Source organism: Chiloscyllium plagiosum, unplaced genomic scaffold, assembly GCF_037043375.1.
Source record: "Chiloscyllium plagiosum isolate Xiang-an unplaced genomic scaffold, Cpla_swu_hap1 HiC_scaffold_6, whole genome shotgun sequence".
Classification (NCBI taxonomy): domain Eukaryota; kingdom Metazoa; phylum Chordata; class Chondrichthyes; order Orectolobiformes; family Hemiscylliidae; genus Chiloscyllium; species Chiloscyllium plagiosum.
The window spans coordinates 118,083,472-118,105,993 of record NW_028270144.1 but is presented as its reverse complement, the minus strand read 5'-3'; the positions used below and the strand labels follow the sequence as shown (position 1 = coordinate 118,105,993).

Below are 22,522 nucleotides of genomic sequence, written 5' to 3'. Positions count from 1 at the left end.
AATCGGAGGCCCCAGTGGTACTCTACAAGTCACATCTTCGAAACAGAAAAGGATCCATTCCTGCATTCTCCCAGTGTTGTTCCCTGATCTCTGATCATTCGACCAAGGGGAAAACATTCCTTCCTGGCGACCTAATTTATGCCCCTCGATCTTATATATCACAATCATGTCTCCACTCAGTCTTCTCTGCTCCAAGGGAAATAACCCTATTCTATCCAATCTCTCTTCATAACTGAAACTGTTCAGCCCAGGCAACATCCTGGTAAATCTCCTCTGCATTCTTTCCATCACATCCCTCTTCAAATGCGAATTCCAGACTTGCTTACAGTACTCTAGCTGTGGCCTAACCAACAGTTCCTGCATAACCTCACTGCTCTTAAACACCATGCCTTGATCAATAAAGGCAAGTACCACACATGCCTTCTTAATTACTTTATCCACCTGTCCGAATACCATAAGGGATTAGTAGATATGCACACCAAGGTCCCTCTGATACTCAGTGTTTCTCAGTGTCCTACCGTTCATCTGTATTCCCGTGCCTTTTTTGTCCCGCCAAGTGCATCACCCAACATTTACCAGGATCAAATTCCATTTGCCAATCCAGAATCCAAAGTTATACCGAGAGCATAAAAAGCCAAAAGTACTCTTCTGAAAGTCATGATGTGGAAATGTAAAGCAAAAGCAAGACCAAGAAACACAATAGCCATAAAACTCAGGAGCAGAAGTAGGCCTTTGGGATTCATCCAGACTGTTCCATCATTCTAGGAGGTCATGGCCACAACTCCACTTTTCTGCCTTTTCCCCAGAACCCTGGATTCCCTTATTGATTATAGATCTGTGGGCGGCATGGTGGCACAGTGGTTAGCACTGCTGCCTCACAGCGCCAGAGATGTGCAGGTCAGGTGAATTGGCCATGCTAAATTGCCCGTAGTGTTAGGTAAGGGGTAAATGTAGGGGTATGGGTGGGTTGCGCTTCGGCGGGGCGGTGTGAACTTGTTGGGCCGAAGGGCCTGTTTCCACACTGCAAGTAATCTAATCTAATCTAATCTAATCTAATCTGTCAATCACAAGCCTTAAACATTCTTAATGAGCCAGTTACAGCCATCTGTAGTAAGAAATTCCAGAGATTTACTACTTTCCAAGGGAAAAATTTCTTCCTCATTTGCCTTAAATGGGTGACTCCTTTACGCTCAGATAACGCTCTCTCAAAGGGAGAACAACCTCTCCACACCTACCCCTTAGAGCTTCCCATCATGTTTCCCCAGTTAGGACAGAGACAAGGAGGAATTTCTTCTCTCCAACGATAGTGAATCAGTGGAATTCTTTACTGCAGAGGGCTGTAAAGGATGGGTCAATAAATATATTCAGGGCTGAGATGAAGAAATATTTAATCATTAAGAGAATCAAGGATTATGGAAAAGGCAGGAAAGTGGAATTGAGGATTATCAGATCATCCATGACCTCATGTTGTAATAAGGTCACTTCTAATTCTTCTAAAGTCTAGATTAGAGTGGTGCTGGAAAAGCGCAGGTCAGGCAGCATCCGAGCAGCAGGAAAATCGACGTTTCATCAGGAATGTGATTTTTAACTTTAGCCATGCTAATTTACTACCTCAAACACCATCACAGGCACTTACTTTTCTTATTTATTCATTCTGGGATGTAGGTGCCTTAGGTCCCATATTTATTGCCTATCCCTAATTGCCCAGAGGGCAGTTAAGAGTCAATCACATTGCTGTGGGTCTGGAGTCACATATAAGGCAGACCAGGTAAGGATGGCAGATTTCCTTCCCTAAAGGAGATTAGTGAATGTGAGAGGCACTTGCAAATGTTGTTTCTGCAAAAATCGCAAGGTGAGATCATGAGGGTGTATACCAAGAAATAACTAACTGAAAAGGGAGGTGGTCGATTGGTAGAAACAGATGTACTGACATGACAGTTGCAATTGTCATGCACATAGGGAGTTAGTTAGTATGAACAAGATAACTAAATAAGACCTAGTGTTGCGTCAGCAAAAGGAATAAGACTCAGCTATCGGGGGTGGGGGGGGGAAAGAGTTGCACACCAACAACAGGCCACAGACTGATGTGGTATACCGATTAGATTAGCAATTGCACAGAGTAATACAACTGTCACGTACGAGATAAAAGGGGAGTACCAAGAAACTCAACTGAACTGTATACATTGTAATGTAACCTTTTGATCAGGGTGCCTGCATGTTAGACACCCATCTTGCAAGAATGTTTCAATAAAATTCGCTGCTTCAGAATTTGACTTGGACTGAAATTTATTGATATGCAAGCTTTGTTTCTCAAAGTGAACCTGATGGCTTTTTCCAACAATTGACAATGAATTCATGATCATCATTAGACACTTAATTCCAGATTTCTTTTACTGAATTCAAATTCCATGAACTGCCATGGTGGAATTCACACCCAAGTCTCCAGTACATTATCTGGGTCTCTGGAATAACAATCCAGCAATAATACCACTAAGCCATCGCCTCCTCTAATTATTTAGTAGCCTATTGCGTGGCACCTTAATCAAACATCTTTTGGAAATCCAAACACATTACATCTAGTATTGATGATGTCAAACTTATGCTCCGCTCCCTGCTCTTGATCTTCTGTATCCAATATCTGAAAAATGTTACAGCTCAATTTGCACTTTTAGTGAGACTATCAAGCAAAACAAACTCATTATTTGCTTCTCTGCTTTCCCTTTGCAGTGAACTTGCTTTCTCTTCGCTTCATTTCGTCAGCTTTCCTGATTGTGTGTGTGCAGGAACCATCCATCTTAGAATATTACAGCACAAGGGCAAACCCATCATGGCAAGCCTTGGAATTTTCCAATTAGTCCCACTCAACAGCTCTTTTGTCATAATCCTGCAATTTAAAGTCTTAATCCGATTCCCTTTTGCAAGTTTTTTTTAAACCAGATCCGCTTCCAAATCTACATGTCACTAAAGTACATAATTCTCAGCTCCCCTCAATCCCTTTTACAAACCATCTTCAATCATTGTCCTTTGGTTTCAGACCACTCAACTATGGACGCAGTTTTACCTTCTTAAATCACTCAAACAAATCCCTTCATGGTTTTGAGTGCCGGTAATTACTTCTCCTCAATCATTTTTCCTTTCTTAAAAAAAAACAATCTGGACTTCACTCACGTCTCCACATAATGAAATTCAGTCATCCCTGACATCATTATTAAATCTCCCCTGTGCATACCGTGGCCTGGCCAGTATAAATTTGGAGTCACATATTGCTGTGAAAGTAAAAAAGAACCTCTTAAGCAACATAAAATCCAGCCAAATCAATCTCTGCCTACATCTCTCAAACACTGGAGATGTTTAAATTATAGCTGCTGTGATCCTAAACATTTTCTAATCCACCTGTTTAGAAGTGTTGTTCCGCACCTCTGGAAGAAGCCAAATAAGAACTTAGAACTCCTGGCTCAGAGTTAGGGAGACTACCACTTTGCCAAAAGAACCCTCCTCTTCTCCCTCATGTGGTATGGGAGGCACAGAGAAGAGAGAAGGAAGAAGAGAGAGAAAAAAGAAAAAAGAGAGAGAGAGCGTGAGAGAGAGAGAGAAAGAAGGAAGAGAAAATGAGCGAGAAAAGAGAGGAGAGAGAAAAGGGAAAGAGAAAAAAAAAGGTGAGAGAGAGAAAAAGAGAGAGGGAGAGAGAAAGAGAGAGGGAGAGAGAAAGAGAGAGGGAGAGAGAAAGAGAGAGGGAGAGAGAAAGAGAGAGGGAGAGAGAAAGAGAGAGGGAGGGAAAGAAAGAGAGAGAAAAGGAAAAGAAAGAGAGAGAAAAAGAGAGAGAGAGAGAGACACAGACCGGTCGACTCAGATCTCAGTTCCAAGGGGCTGAACTCGGGAGTGACTAGCGTTTGTTAATTGGATATAGTTGGCATTTGGAGAGTGTGCATTGGTGCACTGAATTGTTTTCAAACTGTGCAAGGAACTATAGCAACACTTTGTGAAGCCTTGTTTGGAACATGTCCAATTGTCCCTCTGTAACCTTGCAAAGCAGATTGCAGAATCCTTGGGCCTTTTTAAATGATTGTTAAAAACTACCTTTTTCAATCCTTATTAGAAACAGACAGGAGCAGTTTTTAAAACCAAAATTGCTTCGGAAATTATTTAGATCGAACTGGAGGAATTAACCTTTGTTGGGATGTGGTCACGGTGAACCTGCCCTGAAATGTGCTTTGGTCATGTTTAATGCAAATCACAACTCACCAGCTGCAGTGATCCTTGCAAAGTTTATTAAATGTGGAAATTATACAATGCATGGCATCAACCTAAGGAGTACTGATATTCAGAAGGATCGGGATGTGCAGGTCCACAGATCACTAAAGTGGCAGCACAAGTAGATAAGGGAGTAAAAAAGTCCGATGGCATGCTATGGAAGGGGCATTGAGTATAAGAATAGAAAAGTTATGCTGCAGCTCTATACAGCTTTTAGTTAGGCCAACTAAAATATTCAAATATTGCATACAATTCTGGTCACCACACTAACAGAAGGACGTGGATGCTTTGGAAAGGATAGAGAAAAGTTTTACCAGGATGTTGCCTGGGGGATTTTAGCTATGAAGAAAGGTTGGAGAGACTGGGTTTGTTTTCGCTGGAATGCAGGAGGTTGAGAGGCAACCTGATAGAAGTTTATAAGATTGTGAATGGCATGGACAGAGTGGAAAGTACGAGGCTTTTTCCTAGGGTGGAGGGGTCAATTACTAGGGGACACAGGTTCAAGGTGCAGGGGGTGGGATGGAGTTTAAGGCATGTTTATCACACAAAGGGTGGTGAGTGTCTGGAACACACTGCCAGAGGAGGTGGTGGAAGCCGACATCATAGCAGCATTCAAGAAATACCCGGATAAATAGGAAGGTAGATTGGGTTGGGATATCTGGTCAGCACGGACAGGTTGGACCGAAGCTGTTTCCACGCTGTACATCTCTATGACTCTAAGTAGATACAGCTTTAGTGTAGAAGATAAAAATGTGTCGGAGGGCCGAAGGGCCTTTTCCTTTAGCTATGAAGAAAGGTTGGAGAGACTGGGTTTGTTTATTCTTTGTTTAACACTGTTTAGGCTAATGAACCACTCTTCAATATGGGAAAGTCCACCTATAGAACGTTACAGCCACTTATGGAATGCCACAGAATGCCTGAACATCACAGAGAGAAGCCAAATTGAATGTCTCAGTACTACAAGTTCTCGTGATTTATGGAGTGTGACTGAAATATTTTCAAATGAATATTACTCCCAGTCAACAGGAGGGAGTGAGCCCAGAGCACATCACAGAAAACGTGTACAACCATAACAAAAATAAAGAGTTTTAAATGAAAGAAGAGATCAACTTTGAACAAAGACTTGCTTTTATCATTCACGACCACTGCATTCCAAAGCACTTTACAAACCATGAAGCACATTAGAGCTGTGGCCACTGTGGCAATGGTAGAAACCACGGTACTCAAATTACACACAGCAAGCTCCCACAACTAGCAAAGTCCAGAAAATCTGTTCTTGTGATGCAGAGTGCAGAGAGAGTCAGGATACACAGGTTAACAAGTGCCTGATCGTCTTTGACGTATAATCGTAGAATCCCTACAGTGTGAAAGCAGGCCATTTGGCCCATCAAGTCCACACTGACCCTCCAAACAGCATCACACCCCAGACCCATCCCCTACCCTATCCCTGTAACCCTTAATTTCTCATGGCTAACCCAGCTAGCCTAAAGGTCCCTGACTTTTGCCCGAAATTTTGATTTTACTGCTCCTCGGATGCTGCCTGAACTGCTGTGCTCTTCCAGCACCACTAATCCAGAATCTGGTTTCCAGCATCTGCAGTCATTGTTTCTATCATATCCCTCCAAACCTACCTTAACAAAAAAATTAACAAAACTGTACAGACACTGATTTTATTGCATATTGGAAACAGAGCTGCACAAAAATCATGAGCAAGAGAACATTACAGAAGCATTTTTACAGGTTAACCACCAGTGTCTGAATACTCATCAGGTCATGTTTAAACACTGTGGCAATGGTAGAAACCACGGCATATCAGAGAGTGGAATAGTGACCTCTAACCTCATTCCAGCCAAGCTACTAGGGAGACTGTGCAAATAAGCTTATCAGTCAAAGGTTATTGGTCAGTGCAGAACTTTCTAGCTACCATTCCTCTAGATATTCCCTGCTTTATATGGCGGCCCTTGAATGTGCCATACATTGTCTGCCCTTAGAACCAAACTACAGTATAGCGCCCAAATCAAATATGATTAAATACTTTTGTAAAACATACTGCAATCTTTTCAGACTGGGTAGTTCTCACTCTTGACTGGGAGTTCTGTTCAGCTGAAAATATTTATGGCACACTCCATAAGTCATGAGGACTTGTAAGACCTTGGCATTCAGTTAGGCTTCTCTCTTTTTTTCTCAGGGGATCATACTATTTTCTTGTGGCGATGGTCTGTTTTGTAATTGTTTTCAATACTTTCACAGCATCGTGGTGAGTTGGGCTTGTCCCGTGATTCTGAGGCTGCCTTTTGAAGTCAGTTCTTTGTCCTTGTAGAACAGTATGACCCACACAGATCAACAGTCATCCCCACTTACAGTAAACACTGTCCAGGATTCATCGTGACCTTGTGCCACACTGCTTAGAAATTGCATAATATTAAATATGGACCAGTTTTAAAGAAACTAAAACATTTGTTCAACTTCATAAGAGCCATTTCACCTCCTTCAACTCACTTTTTCCAAATTAACAATGCATCTTCTCATTGTATTATTTAACTATGATGTGATCTGGCCTCAGTTGTACTATCCAGTCTGGATCAAATGGAAATATGAAACAATGACAAAAGATACCAGATACCAATCATACCTTTGAACCACATCAGCTTATCATGAGTTAGCCACCCTTTGAGGAATGTCTCTTGATTGAGTTCATTTGAAAAGCTGAACCGCTGACCTTCGTACATTGGAGTGTAAGCCTAGATATAATGCCCCTGTCTCGGGGTTGGATGTTCCCTGGGAATTGGAATTGCATCCTGTACTGTGTGCAGGCTATGGGATCTTGGAAGGAGTTTGCAACTTTGGCCACAATACAAAGTGTTGTGCATCACAGCTATTTATGGGATTGTTTTGTAACGTTGTATTTTTATGGTACTAGGATACAAGGGTTGTCAAGGACACTAGGAGCCAACATGTAGACTTCCACACTAGGTAACTGCCCAAGATTCACACAGTGTTTAGTACTCACAGCTGTCTTTCACCTGGACTGTATGGGGTCTGTTTAATACTGTTGCCCTTCAAAGGGTCTCCCAGTGCTCAAACATGAAGCTTCCTCCTTGATAGAATGATATTAGCCTGCCCACTCTGGCTGTGGAGGCAGCCATTTTCAACTCCACTGTGCTCCCTTTATTTGCATCACACGATGGAAGGAAACAGTGGTCACACACCATGCAGCAAGTTACAGGCTCAGCCTCTGAACTTAGGCGAATGAGCATTCCCTTCATGGTAGCTCTCCCTGACAATTCTATTGGCTTTGAATTTCCCAATGCTGCTACCCAACACCTTTATCTAACGGTTCAACTCCCCACTGAGTCCTTTATATAGAATCAAGACGCCAGATATAGTCATGCATTGAACGCCCCCCCCCCCCACCCCACCCCATTGAAGCTGGGTGGAGGGGGGGGGGGGGGGTTGGCTGTTACTTTGAAACAGGAGTAGGCTATTTAACCCTTGGTATCTGCTCCACCATTCAATATGGTCATGGCTGATCATCCGACTCACCAGCCTTTTCCTGCTTTTGCCCCCATGCCCTTTGATCCCTTTAGCCCCAAACAACTAATTAACTCCTTCTAGAAAATATTCAGTGTTTTGGCACCAACCACTTTCTGCGGCACAGAATTCCATAAGCTCACCACTCTACAGATAAAGAAGTGTCTCCTCATCTCAGTTCTAAAGGGCCTTTTCCATATCCTTGGACTATGAGCCCTGGTTCTGGGCTCCACAGTCATCAGGAACATGCTTCCTTCATTTACCCTATCTAGCTCTATTAGAATCTTACGGTTTCTTTGAGATCTCCTTCATTCTTCTTAAGTCCAGAGAATATAGTCCTAACCAATCCACAGTCCCTTTATAAATCAGTCTGTTGGCCCTGTTGATGGCAATCCCTCCTGTATTACCCCTTTTCCTTCCATGCACTGTCATTTCTAAATCCCACCACCACAACCTCTCCCAAACGCCATGACAACCTATGCATGGTGGAACCTGACGGATTCAGAGATCTTTAGTCTGCCAAAGGTGTCTCCATACCTCTTGAAGCAATTCCATTCTGCTGCTCAGGGACAGAGACACCACTCAACCCTTGGTTATAGAGTAATAGAGATGTACAGCACAGAAACAGGCCCTTCGGTCCAACCCGTCCATGCTGACCAAATATCCCAACCCAATCTAGTCCCACGTGCCAGCACCCAGCCCATATCCCTCCAAACCCTTCCTATTCCTATACCCATCCAAATGCCTCTTAAATGTTGCAATTGTACCAGCCTCCACCACTTCCTCTGGCAGCTCATTCTATACACGTACCACCCTCTGTGTGAAAAAGTTGCCCCTTAGGTCTCTTTTATATTTTTCCCCTCTCACCCTAAACCTATGCCCTCTAGTTCTGGACTTGGTCTATTTAAGGCCAAAGTGTTGATCAAGTGAGCTGGACCACCTACACTGCTCCACTGAGTCCACCTACAGAGTGATCAGGTTTTAGGTTTAGTCACTGTAGGGACAATCCATAAGCTTCCAGTGATGGAGCTACCTTATTTGGGAAATAATTGGATGCAGTATGCTAGCTGCGTCTCGCATAATCCTGTACCAGCCAAGTGAGGAAAGGTAAACAGGACTATGCCAGTTGGACCACACCTGGTACACTGTGAACAATGTTTTGCTTTTGTTATTACAGCACAGAAGGAGACTATTCAGCCCATCATACCTGCAAGGACTCTTCAAACGAGTATCCATATATAGTGCCAGTCTCCTGCTTTCTCCCCCATATACTGCATACCATTCTACCAAAACAATTGTCCAATACCCTCAATTGAACCTGTCTCCACCATATTTCCAGACAGTGCATTCCATACTCTAGCTTCTCGCCGTATGAAAAAGGATCTTTTTCTCACATCACCCTTGCTTCACTTGTGCATCACTTTAAACCTGTGCCCTCTTGTTCTTTTTCCCTTTTCTGAGCCGGACTGACTTCTCCCTATCCTCTCTGTCCAGCCCACTCATGATTTTGTAAACCTCGATCAAATCTCCTCTCAGCTGTCCTGACTCCAAGGAGAGTGGTCCCAACTTCCTCAATCTTGCCTCACTGAAGTGTGTTAGTGCCTGGTCAATCCTCATAAAATCTGGACCCCAACAACCAGTAGTAAATCAGGTGATTTTAGCCAACTGAAACACAGATAGCATCAAGGATCTATAAATAATAACTAATTACACAACAACAAGTGAAGGTACTTCGTAGCCCTCTAATTTCTCCAAACACTGCGTGAGCCTACAATTTCTGTGCCCAGCAGCTGCTAGAGAAAACAGACGTCAACGCATTGTTTTATTCAAGGGCAGGGCCATGTTGAAAGACTAACGAGTTTCCAGACTCTCTGCCTCCATATTCCATACTGGGGAAAATAATTAGGGTGGGTTAACATTGAACAGAAACTCAACCAGACTCACCCGATAAATAGGTTAAAATCTTCGAGGAGAATCCTGAAGAAGGGCTCGTGCCCGAAACGTCGATTCTCCTGCTCCTTGGATGCTGCCTGACCTGCTGCGCTTTTCCAGCAACACATTTTCACCCGATAAATACAGTGGCTACAGGAGCAAGTCAGTGGCTAGGAATCCTGCAGTGCTAACTCACCTCCTGACTCCCCAGAGCCAGTCCACCGTCTGCAAGGTAGAAGTCAGGAGTGTGATGGACTACTCCCCACTTGCTTTGAGGTATGAGAAAAACACTGAAAAGAGATGTACTAAAATGGCACCAGAATGGAAAGATGATAACCTATTGGGAATAGATGTACAACAGACTGGGCATTCTTTGTTTTCTTTCCTAGAACATTGTCCCCAGTGAGGGATATTAGGATTATAAAAGGCTTTGACTGGTTGGAGTTAGCAATATTGTTTCCAGAATAGGCACATTAAAACAAACAAACAAACAAACAGTCACGAGAAATCTAATCAGAAATTCAAGAGAATCTTCTTCTTCTGGAGTTAGGGAACAGGACTGGCTATCACAGGGATGGTTGAGGTAAACAGCACTGAAATGTTTAAGGGGAAGGGAATGGATGAACACATTGATGGGATTAGTTAATGTAGCACATAAACACGAGTGGTCCTGTCAGTCAAATGGGCCTTTTCTTTGCTGTTAATAATACAAACTCAAAGCGGCATGCAGTATTACCCAGTACCCAGCCAAATCACTGCCACTCATTAACAAAACACACAAGCACCACCACCTTTACCAACAAGGGTTCCCACAGGAGGCCACTTCCTTTGCCCCTGTGCAGCCACATAGCTGCTGTAAAATGATCGCAAATATTTTCACGCCCAAAAAACACAATGGACAACAAAAAAAAATTGAAAATCCTGGGAAAAGCTCTGGATAATAGAGCTGATGTTGGCATGATGGACCAAATGATGCCCTTCTGCATGGTGATAATTTTGAATGTGTGATCTATGTTAGAATTTGGGAATCTGCTCAAATTCCCTTCCTTCACACTGCAGGTTAACTACTGTCTCGTGAATACAAATGTATTTCGAGGCATTAGGGCCAAAGAGACTGCTGCACAGCTTCTGTGGTGGGTCACATTGCCTCAGTGCTCTTGAGCTGTAGTTATAGTCAACATCGAGTACCGTGGAACACTGCAGAGGGCCTCCTGCTGTCACAACTGATTCACTCAGAGAATACAGTGCCAAGGTCTCACAAGAACAGAGGCTGGTGGGTCCTGAAAGTACAAGAATGTCAACACTGTGTTACAAAGCAACAGCCTTCAGATGTGGGGAGGACACAGTCACCTCTGACTGAGCAAGCAGGCAACTCTGGATCTGAACCATCCTCCCCTCCCCTGCCAAGTACTCAGTCAGGACTTCAACCAATAATCTCTTTGGTGGGGTTGTGGGAAGGGGAAAATTGAATGAGATACAGTTTTTTGGAAGGTAATAAGAATTTACAGATTCCATTCCTTTTCCGCAACTTCAAAATAACTGGTACTTCTATCCAACTGGTTATGAAAATTCATTGTCCAACTCTGCAGGAATGCATATTGGAAATATTTTTCTTATTCTATCATGGGACGAGGGCATCGCTGGCAAGGCCACTGAGCAGCCTATGCTATTCCAGAGGAGAGTTGTTACCCATCAATCCTTTTGGTTGTGGACCTGGAGTCATGTGTCAGCCAAATGGGGGAAGAATGACAGATTTCCTTCCGGAAAAATACATGAGTAAACCGACGAGTTCTTGCAACAAGTCAATGACAGTTGCCATGGTCACCATTTCTAATTCTAGACTTTATTGCATTTTTATCTGCTTTAATGGGATTACCAGAGCATTAGCCTGAGCCTCTCAAGTTACCATTACAATACCATCTCCCCTCAGTACGTGTGTGTTGCTGCAGGCTCGGTTCAATAGTCGAATTGCTGACATTCAAAAGTTGCCTCAGTGAATGGGAAACTAAACATTGGGGAGCTGGATGCAGGAGAGACAGGAAAGAGAATAAAGCAAGAAACCACAAATACTGGAAATCCTCACCATGGCAGGCACCATCTCTGGACAAAAGCAGAGGTAACATTGTGGCTCAGCATCTGAACCAGTGATAAGAGAATCAAAGGTAATGGGGAAAAAGGCAGGAGAACCAATTATCAGACCAGCCATTTAATAGCAGAGCAGACTCAATGGGCTGAATGGCTGCTCCTACAGCTTATGTGGTCCTTGACTTGAAACATTAACTCTGTTCCTCTCCAAGTTGCTGCCCGACATGTAATTGATTTCCAGCATTTGGGGATTTTTATCTCAGATTGCCAGAGTTCATGTGAAGTGATGCATTTTGGAAGGCCGAACTCGAATGCTGAATACAGGATTAAAGACAAGATTCTTGGCAGTGTGGAGGAACAGAGAGATCTTGGTGTTCAAGTACATAGATCCCTCAAAGTTGCCACCCAAGTGGATAGGATTGTTAAAAAAAGCATATAGTGCTTTGGCTTTCATTAACAGGGGGATCGAGTTTAAGAGCTGTGAGGTTTTGCTACAGCTCTACAAGTCCCTGGTGAGACCACACTTGGAATATTGTGTCCAGTTCTGGTCGCCCTACTATAGGAAAGATACAGAAGCTTTGGAGAGGGTGCAAAGAAGGTTTACCAGGATGCTGCCTGGACTGGAGGGCTTGCCTTATGAAGAGAGGTTGACTAAGCTCAGACATTTCTCTCTGGAAAGGAGAAGCAAGAGAGGTGACCTGATCGAGGTATACGAGATAATAAGAGGCATGGATAGAGTCAATACTTAGAGACTTTTCCCCAGGGCAGGAGTAACTGGCACGAGGGATCATAGTTTTAAATATTAGGAGAAAGGTATAGATGGGATGTCAGAGGTAGGTCCTTTATGCAGAGAGTTGTGAATGCATGGAATGCGTCACCAGGGGTGGTGATGGAAGCAGAATCATTAGGGACATTTAAGCAGCAGCTGACATATACATGGATAGCAGTGAATTGGGTGTGTAGGTTACATTATTTTATTTTACATTCGGATTAACCCTCGGCACAACATGGTGGGCCAACGAGCCTGGTCTGTGCTGAACTTTTCCATGTTCTATGTTCTATACAACCTGCAGTACTTTGTTTTTGTCAGCGAATGACAAACTGCAGAAAGAATTAAGCTATGGTAGCTCCCTTATTCCAGACATAAATGTGAAAGTTTGGCTTCAACACTCGTGACTCTAACTATTCCTAAAGTTGAATGAATGACAGTGACACGTACTTCTTCAGAGCTGGAGAACAAGGAAAGTAGCAGAATGTCCAAATTCCTGGCTACAGGTCAATTTACTCATTAGCCTCTCTGTAAAGCCCAGGGTGGCTCAGTGGTTACCACTGGTGCCTCACAGCGCCAGGGACCCAGGTTCGATTCCACCCTCGGGTGACGATCTGTGTGGAATTTGCACATTCTCCCAGTGTCTGTGTAAGTTTCCTCCAAGTGCTCTGGTTTCCTCCCACATTCCAAAGAAGTGCAGGTTAGGGTGAATTGGCCATGGGAAATTGCCCCTCGTGTCCAGGGATCTGTTGGCTAGGTTGGTTAGCCATAAGAAATTCAGGGTGATAGGGTAAGGGATGGCCTTTGAAAGGTTGGTGTGGACTTGGTGGGCCAAATGGACTGCTTCCCACTGTAGGGATTCTATGAAGCCCATTGATAGGGAGGTAAGAAATAGAAGCTGGGTTAGAGCATTTTGGTCCATTGAGCATGCTTTATTATGTAAAAACAATAGAAGGTCAGGCATCCCAGATTTGTAAAAATAATAAAGGTGGTTATGGTAGGGGATTTTAATTTTCCAAACATAGACTGGGATTGCCTTGGTGTTAATGGTTTTGATGGAGAGGAATTTGTTAAGTGTGTACAAGACAATTTTCTGATTCAGTATGTGGATGTACCTACTAGAGAAGGTGCAAAACTTGACCTACTTGGGAAATAAGGCAGGGCAGGTGACTGAGGTGTAAGTGGGGGAGCACTTTGGGGCCAGCGACCATAATTCTATTAGTTTTAAGACAGTGATGGAAAAGAATAGACCAGATCTAAAAGTTGAAGTTCTAAATTGAAGAAAGACCAATTTTGGCGGTATTAGGCAAGAACTTTCAAAAGCTGATTGGGTGCAGATGTTCACAGGTAAAGGGACAGCTGGAAAAGGGAAAGCCTTCAGAAATGAGATAACGAGAATCCAGAGAAGGTATATTCCTGTTAGTGTGAAAGGAAAGGCTGGTAGGTATAGGGAATGCTGGATGACTAAAGAAATGGAGAGCTTAGAGTCACAGAGATGTACAGCATGGAAACAGACCCGTTGGTCCAAACCAGACCAGATATCCTAACCAAATCTAGTCTCACCTGCCAGTGCTCAGCCCATATCCCTCCAAATCCTTCCTATTCATATACCCATCCAAATGCCTCTTAAATATTGCAATTGTACCAGCCTCCACCACTTCCTCTGGCAGCTCATTCCATATACGTACCACCCTCTGTGTTAAAAAGTTACCCCTTAGGTATAGAGTCATTGAGAAGGTTAAGAAAAAGAAGGAAGCGTATAAAGGCAGTAGGAGTATACTTAAGAGGGAAATCAGGAGGGCACAAAGGGGAAATGAGATAACTTTGGCAAAGAGAGTTAAGGAGAATCCAAAGGGCTTTTACAAATACATTAAGGATAAAAGGGTAACGAGGGAAAGAATGCAGCCCCTCAAAGATCAGCAGGGCGGCCTTTATGCAGAGCTGCAGGAGATGGGGCAGATACTAAACGAGTATTTTGCATCAGTATTTACTGTGGAAAAGGACATGTAAGACATAGAATGTAGGGAAATAGATGGTGACATCTTGAAAAATGTCCATATTACAGAGGAGGAAGTGCTGGACGTCTTGAAATGCATAAAAGTGGAAAAATCCCCAGGACCTGATCAGGTGCACCATAGAACTCTGTGGGAAGCCAGAGAAGTGATTGATGGGCCTCTTACGAAGTTATTTGTGTCATTGTTAGTCACAGGTGAAGTGCCGGAAGACTGGAGGTTGGCTAACGTGGTGCCACTGTTTAAGAAGGGTGGTAAGGTCAAGCAGGGAACTGTAGACTAGTAAGCTTGACGTCAAGTTGAGGAAGTTGTTGGAGGGAATCTTGAGGGACAGGACGTACATATATTTGGAAAGGCAACGACTGATTAGGGATAGTCAACATGGCTTTATGCGTGGGAAATCATGTCTCACAAACTTGGTTGAGTTTTTTGAAGAAGTAACGAAGAGGATTGATGAGGGCAGAGCGGTAGATGTGATCTATATGGACTTCAGTAAGGCATTCGACAAGGTTCCCCATGGGACACTGATTAGCAAGGTTAGATCTTATGGAATACAGGGAGAACTAGCCATTTCGATACAGAACTGGCTCAAAGGTAGAAGACAGAGGGTGGTGGTGGAAGGTTGTTTTTCAGACTAGAGGCCTGTGACCAGTGGAGTGTCACAAGGATCAGTGCTGGGTCCACTACTTTTTGTCATTTATATAAATGATTTGGATGTGAGCTATAGGAAGGAGTTGAATAGGCTAGGGCTGTTTTCCCTGGAGTGTCGGAGACTGAGGGGCGACCTTATAGAAGTTTATAAAATCATGAGGGGCATTGATAGGATAAATGGACAAAGTATTTCCCCTGGGTGTGGGAAAGTACAGTACTGGTGGGCATAGGTTTAGGGTGAGAGGAGAAAGATATAAAAGAAACCTAAGAGGCAACTTTTTTACGCAGAGGGTGGTACGTGTATGGAATGAGCTGCCAGAGGAAGTGGTGGAGGCTGGTACAATTGCAACATTTAAAACGCATCTGGATGGGTATAGGAATAGAAAGGGTTTGGAGGGATATGGGCCAGAGTTAGACCGAGGGGTCTGTTCCTGAGCTGTACATCTCTATGAGTCTATGAGGATGTCACTGGCTATACCAGCATATATCGCCCATTCCAGAGGGTAGTTAGAGTCAACCACATAACTGTGAGTCTGGAATCACATGTAAGTCAGACCAGATATGACTAACAGCTTCCTTCTCCACAGGGCATAAGTGAAGTAGATGGGTTTTCCCAACAATTGACAATGGATTCATGACCATCAGATTCTTAATTCTAGACAGTTATTGAATTCAAATTCCACCATTGGCCACAGAGGGATTTGAACCCTGGATTAACAGTCCAGTGGTAATATAACTAGGCCATCTCTTCCCGGTGGATTTGCCCATTGTCCAAACAGCTTTCAATCCCAGTCATAAACATCCTCCCAACTAACCCTCTGCAGATGAATTACGAAGATTCACCAGACTTTTGGCAGCACCTTTTTTTTTCCTCCTGGTCTCTGCTCCAAACGGCCTACTTTTTATTCTGGGACTGTGACCCTTCCTTCTCAGCTCTCCAGCCAGCAGAAATATTTTCCCCACAGTTCGGCGCACTGGGAATTACCAACGGTTCAATGACAGGAAAATGAGGGGGAGTGATTTCAGAAAACGTGGTGGAGGAAATGAAACAAAAAAAGCCTCGACTTCATGAGTCCACAGGCAACATGGAGCATAAATGATGCGAAATAAATAGAAGCTCATTGTCTTGACCCCTTTCCAGTTCATTCAAAGCAAGACACTCAACTAGGATCACATGGTGAAGCCATTCTTCCCATTGTGCTCCTGCCAACAGCAATGATGAGCTACATCCTCTTTCCCAGTTATAGGAGCCCTGTAAGTTACAACACTTCAAGTTCAAAATAGAAACTTGGATTTTAAAGTGTCGGACAACTCTTTCAGGCAGCAAGTCCCAGATCCCCACTCCAAAAAACAAATCCCAACTCCCAGCTAATCCTTCTGTCAATTATTTCAGATTTACAGTCCCTAGCCTATGACCTCTCTACTGAATGAACAGGAGCAGCAGGAAAAACTGAACACTTCTGCACTTACCTCACATTCTCTTGCCTTGTTTACCCTCGCCAACTGTATTCTTTGGTCAGAAAAGCACAGAAACTAGGAGTAGGCCATTCAGCCCATCAAGCCTGCCCTGCCATTCATTATTCATACTGGACTGGACTGAATGTCATTACAGCTGAAAATGTGTTGCTGGAAAAGCGCAGCAGGTCAGGCAGCATCCAGGGAACAGGAGAATCGACGTTTCGGGCATAAGCCCTTCTTCAGGATTCCTGAATGTCATTACATTATTGTAATCATGCCAAGACATAATTCATTAAAATAAACTCCATAAAATCATTAAAATTGCACTGTTGTATACAAATCAAATTAGAAATGCTCATTTGAATATTTTTAGAGACAAAGAAAAAACTGCAGATGCTGGAATCCAAAAGAAGGGTTCCACCTGAAACATTGACTTCTCCACCTCCTGATGCTGCCTGGCTTGATGTGTTCTCCCAGCCTCCTGCCTGTCATCTGAATACTTTGGCAAACATAAAAAATGCTAAAGCAACTGAAATACATCTGTCTCTGAACAATAATTATCCCTCAACCAATGTTAAAACTTATCTGATGATTATAAGAATAGGAGTAGGCCATTCAGCCCTTCAAGCGTGTTCCACTGTTGTTTCTAGAAGCTCGCTGTGCACTTATAGGATGCATGCTGTTTATCTTTCAACAATAGAGTTAAATTATCAGCAGAGATCACACAAAATTTAGGAGGGACGATTTGAAATTTCCTAAGATCCTGAGTGGAGTAGATACACACTGGGAGAATCAAATGATCCTTGAAAGTTTACAGCACAGAAAGAGGCCACTTGGCCCATCATGCTTGTACCAGCCAGAAAAAATGACACCCAACCTAATCCCAGTTTCCAGCATTTGGTGAGTAGCCTGCAAGTTACTTGAAATTACATACCCAGACATTTTTATTTTAAAATGGACTCCATGGTCTCTGGCTGTACAGCCGTTATAGAGCATGAGCTCTAGATTCCCATCTGCCTCTGGGTGAAATTAATTGTCCTCATTTCCCTTCTAACCTTTCTATCGAACACATTAAATTGGTGCCTACAGTTACTGGCCACTCTTAAGTAAATCCAGCCCCGTCAGCATTCTGTACATCTCAATCAAATCTCCTGTTGTATTCCAAGAAGAACAAGAACAGTTCAGCTACATCTCACTTCAACGTTGGAATTTTTCAATCCTGGCAACATTCTCTTAAATCTCCTCTGTATCCTCACGAGTGCAATTACATTCTTTCTGTAATGAGCTGATCAGGCCAGTGCACAGTGCTCAAGTGGTGCTCTGACTCATGATTTACATGGATCCAACATAATCTGCATGCGCACACATTCTACACCTCAGCTACACCACCGCTGCCACATTCAGGATTGTCACTCCAAAGTTCTGCACTTTCTCTGCACCTTTCATCACTCCTTTGCCTCACTCCATCTCCCAGGCTGAATTCCATTTGCCACTTTCCTTCCCAACTGACCGGCTCATCCATAAATCTCCCTGCAGTCCACAACTTCCCACCTCACTAGTGAGGCCAGTCACCATAATCCCAGAGGACTGCCCCCTCAATAGGGAGGAACATCTGGGCAGTGGGTAAACTTGAAGTTCACCCCACCTCAGGCAAGGAGCAAGGTCTAGAAGGCAGGGCCTTCACAGTGAGGGAACTGAAACTACAAAGTCGGCACCACACTGCTTGGCAAACCAACTGTCCAGCCAACTGAGCTAACCAACACCCTGTTCATGTCATCATCATCATCGACAGTCCCTCGCAGATGAGGATGACTTTCCCACTCTCAGGGTGAGTCTGCAGGTGACAGTACAGCCTGATGCGGCTATCTCAGGCTCTGTCACATTGGGGCAGAAGTTGGTCGTGGGTGAGATGTTGGTGTGTCAGCGCTCTCCTTTCACTGTTTTCGCTTGCCTTCAATCCCGCCAACCCCATGCCAAGTCTCCAGGTGCTTGACGCCTTACTGGATGATCCTCCTCCATGTTGGACAGTCTTAGGCTAGTGTTTCCCAGGTGTCTCTGGGAATGCACACTTCATCAGTGAAACCTTCAAGGGATCCCTGAGGCGCTTTGTCTGTCCACCTGGGCTCACCTGCCATTCTGGAGCTGGGATAGAGCACCTGCTTGCAGACTCTCGTGTCGGTCATGCAGATGATGTGCCCACCCCAATGCAGCCAATCGGAGCGGGGGTTGGGGTGGGTGGTGTCAGTGTTCATGTATACCACAAAAAGCAGAGGTTTGCTACTGAGCCCTGCTCTGGGGAGAAACCAATACTGACAGTTGGGGAGTCACAAACCAGGAAAATTAATTACAGGTCGTTCTGGTATAACACAATAGTGCTACAGAAAACCACCATATTGAAAACTGCGACAGCAAATTGCGCTATGGAAAACCGCTACAGAAAATCGTTTTACCTATTCAAGTAGAAAGCTTGTGTTATCCAAACAACATCCACAATTAATTGCCGTTATAGCCAATTTGCGCTGACAAAACACACATTATGGCAGAATGACCTGTAATTTTTGTTAACTAAAAGTGTAAAGAGATGTAATGCAACTTTGCCTCTGGCATGGTGTTTTACCTGACATAGCAACATTGGTATCCTCTCCCATAATGCAAGAAACTGAATGTGGCTATTGTGGTATTAAAGAATCCATTAGATATTAGTTAGTTAACCAATACATACAATCATTACATTCATTAGGTCAGAGCCAATATTAAGCCATTAGGTTACAAAGAATAGCAAATTCAGACAAATTCCTGGGATCGTTGACATATGAAGGGAGACTATTTCAGCTAGGACTATATTCACTGGAGCTGAGAAAACTGAAGGAGGAACTCATAGGAACCTGTGAAATTCATTCAGGACTAGGCAGGGTAAATGCAGCAAGGATGTTCCTGATGACTGGGGAGTCCAGAACCAGGGGGACATGATTTAAGGAAATAGGATAGGCCTTTTAGAATTGAGATAGGAGAAATTCCTTCATCCACATCTCTGCCACAGAATGTGGCCGAGGTCTGAACATTGCATTCAACAAGGAGTTAGATATAGTTCTTCAGAGATCAAAGGGTATGGGGAGAAGGTACTGAGTTGAATAATCAATCATGATCATATTGAATGACAGCAGAGTTGAAGGCTGAATGGCCTATTCCTGATTGTGGTGTGACGATGTTGCACCTTTAACGAGGTTATGTTGTTTTTGGTTTTCTTTTCAGAGGGGTCATAAAGTCAGAGGGGTCATAAAGTCAGAGGTTCCGACATGTCTGGGTTTATCCACTTGAGAATGCTTTCAAGTCTTTCTTTTAAAACACTTGTACAATGAAAGGGGAGTAGCCAGTTGTCCCAGTTTAAGGTTTGGCTTGGTTTGGTTTCAGCAAGTTTTTGAGGCTGCTGGTCAAAGAAACAGCTCCATGCTCATCCCCACTCTAAGAACCTGTGTTTGATTCTATCTTTTTCTTGCCAAGGGGGTGTTTATGGGGATGTTGTCAGTTTTCCAAACAGCATCATTAAGTTGTGATAGAGTCGACTGGGTTTTCAGATAGGTTATGTTAGTGTAAATTTGGTTTTCTTTTGTATATATAATTGTGTTTTGTTTAAAACTGAGTGGTTGGGCCAGCTGCATCATTCCTGAATAAGCCACTTCACACCTGCTTAAAACTAGAAAAGTTCAGGTCTGGGCAAACTTCTTGAAATATTTTGAGGGGGTCTGGCCTGGTCCATAATATTGGCTTCTTTATTCATAACAATGCTGTCATGCTTAAAGGGATCATGGATAAGATGCAGCAGGACACTTTACATCTTTGGGTCATGTGCTATGATACAGCACACAGATATGCTGACATACTTTTGCAAGGCATCACACAAGATGATATGGGGCAAAAGACTCAAGAAAGTAGATTGCAGATTAGCCATGATTTAAATTGAATCAGAATTGAAATGAAGGACCATGCTAGAGGGGTTAAATAGTCTGCGCCTTTCCTAGTTCTTTTTAAAAAATGACTTAATTAGCAGTAAAGTGATTTGTGATCGCCCAGATTCATAAAAAGGTGCCGAGTAAATGAAAGTCTTTTGTTATTTTGCATATTTCAAAAAGATTCTCTGTGATAAAAATCTTTAAGGCTGGTTTCTCAGTTGTCTGATTGCGCAGCACAATGAAATGTCTCAGTGATGCGAAGGCTAACATTCATGTAATCGGCCTACACAAACATTGCACAATTAGCTCTGATCAGGCTTCCCTGAAGAGATAAGATTGTGCAAGAAACTGACAGCCCACACTTCACTCTGCAACCTTAGAGATGGCCATTCAAAGACTGAGAATTCGCTTTTCCAGATAATGGCCAAAAGTGAAAGGAATGCACAGCCCTCCTCGAATCATTTTTGATCACGATGGATTAGTTAAAATCGGACTGTGTTAGCTAGGCACAGCACATGAAGGGTTAAAGTTGGATACTGCCAAGTCTTTCTGCAGAGGACACACATTAGACTGGCCGATACTGCAGAACAGGTCAGAGACAACGCGTGCTTCATGGAGACCTCAATGTCTGTGGGCAGATTGCTCCCATTAGCCATGGAAGCTAAACCATTTCACAGAACATTTGCAACTGTATAATGGATTAAGCCATTACATTTAGTCACAAGAGACATGTGAGGTATTTACATGGGTCTTAGAAGCTTGATTTTGAATGCTGACTGTTGTTGTGGTTCTGTTCGCCGAGCTGGGAATTTGTGTTCCAGAGGTTTCGTCCCCTGTCTAGGTGACATCCTCAGTGCTTGGGAGCCTCCTGTGAAGCGCTTCTGTGATGTTTCCTCCAGCATTTGTAGTGGTTTGAATCTGCCGCTTCCAGTTGTCAGTTCCAGCTGTCCGCTGCAGTGGTCAGTATATTGGGTCCAGGTCGATGTGCTTATTGATTGAATCTGTGGATGAGTGCCATGCCTCTAGGAATTCCCTGGCTGTTCTCTGTTTGGCTTGTCCTATAATAGTAGTGTTGTCCCAGTCGAACTCATGTTGCTTGTCATCTGAGTGTGTGGCTACTAAGGATAGCTGGTCATGTCGTTTCGTGGCTAGTTGGTGTTCATGGATGTGGATCGATAGCTGTCTTCCTGTTTGTCCTATGTAGTGTTTTGTGCAGTCCTTGCATGGGATTTTGTACACTATGTTGGTTTTGCTCATGCTGGGTATTGGGTCCTTCGTCCTGGTGAGTTGTTGTCAGAGAGTGGCTGTTGGTCTGTGTGCAGTTATGAGTCCTAGTGGTCGCAGTAGTCTGGCTGTCAGTTCAGAAATGTTTTTGATGTATAGTAGTTTGGCTAGTCCTTTGGATTGCAGCATGTCCTCATTCCGTGGTCTTTTCCTTAGGCATCTGTTGATGAAATTGCGGGGGTATCCGTTTTTGGCGAATACATTGTAGAGGTATTCTTCTTCCTCTTTTTGCAGTCCTGGTGTACTGCAGTGTGTCGTGGCCCTTTTGAACAATGATGCAACTTCTTTTGTGTGTGTTGGGGTGGTTGCTTTCGTAGTTCAGGACTTGGTCTGTGTGTGTGGCTTTCCTGTATACCTTTGTGGTGAATTCTCCATTAGGTGTTCTCTGTACCATCACGTCTAGGAATGGGAGTTGGTTGTCCTTTTCTTCCTCTCTGGTGAATCGGATTCCTGTGAGTGTGGCGTTGATGATCCAGTGTGTGTTCTTTATTTCTGTGTTTTTAATGATTACAAAGGTGTCATCCACATATCTGACCCAGAGTTTGGGTTGAATTTGCGGTAAGACTGTTTATTCTAACCTTTGCATTACCGCTTCTGCT

At 43.5% G+C, this 22,522-nt stretch overlaps 1 protein-coding gene across 11 annotated transcripts in view; it reads right to left on the bottom strand.

Annotated features, from left to right (window-relative positions):
* The window catches only part of LOC122550924 (glycogenin-1-like), a 110,149-nt gene that overhangs the window by 73,728 nt on the left and 13,899 nt on the right, over positions 1–22,522 (bottom strand). The window contains exon 1 of one of the 11 annotated variants that reach the window (XM_087988395.1): positions 3,418–3,634. The exons of the other annotated variants lie outside the window; for them this stretch is intronic. The gene's annotated coding sequence lies outside the window, so the exon portion shown is untranslated. Of the gene's footprint in view, positions 1–3,417; positions 3,635–22,522 lie in introns of those variants that run through there. 11 annotated transcript variants of the gene reach the window in all.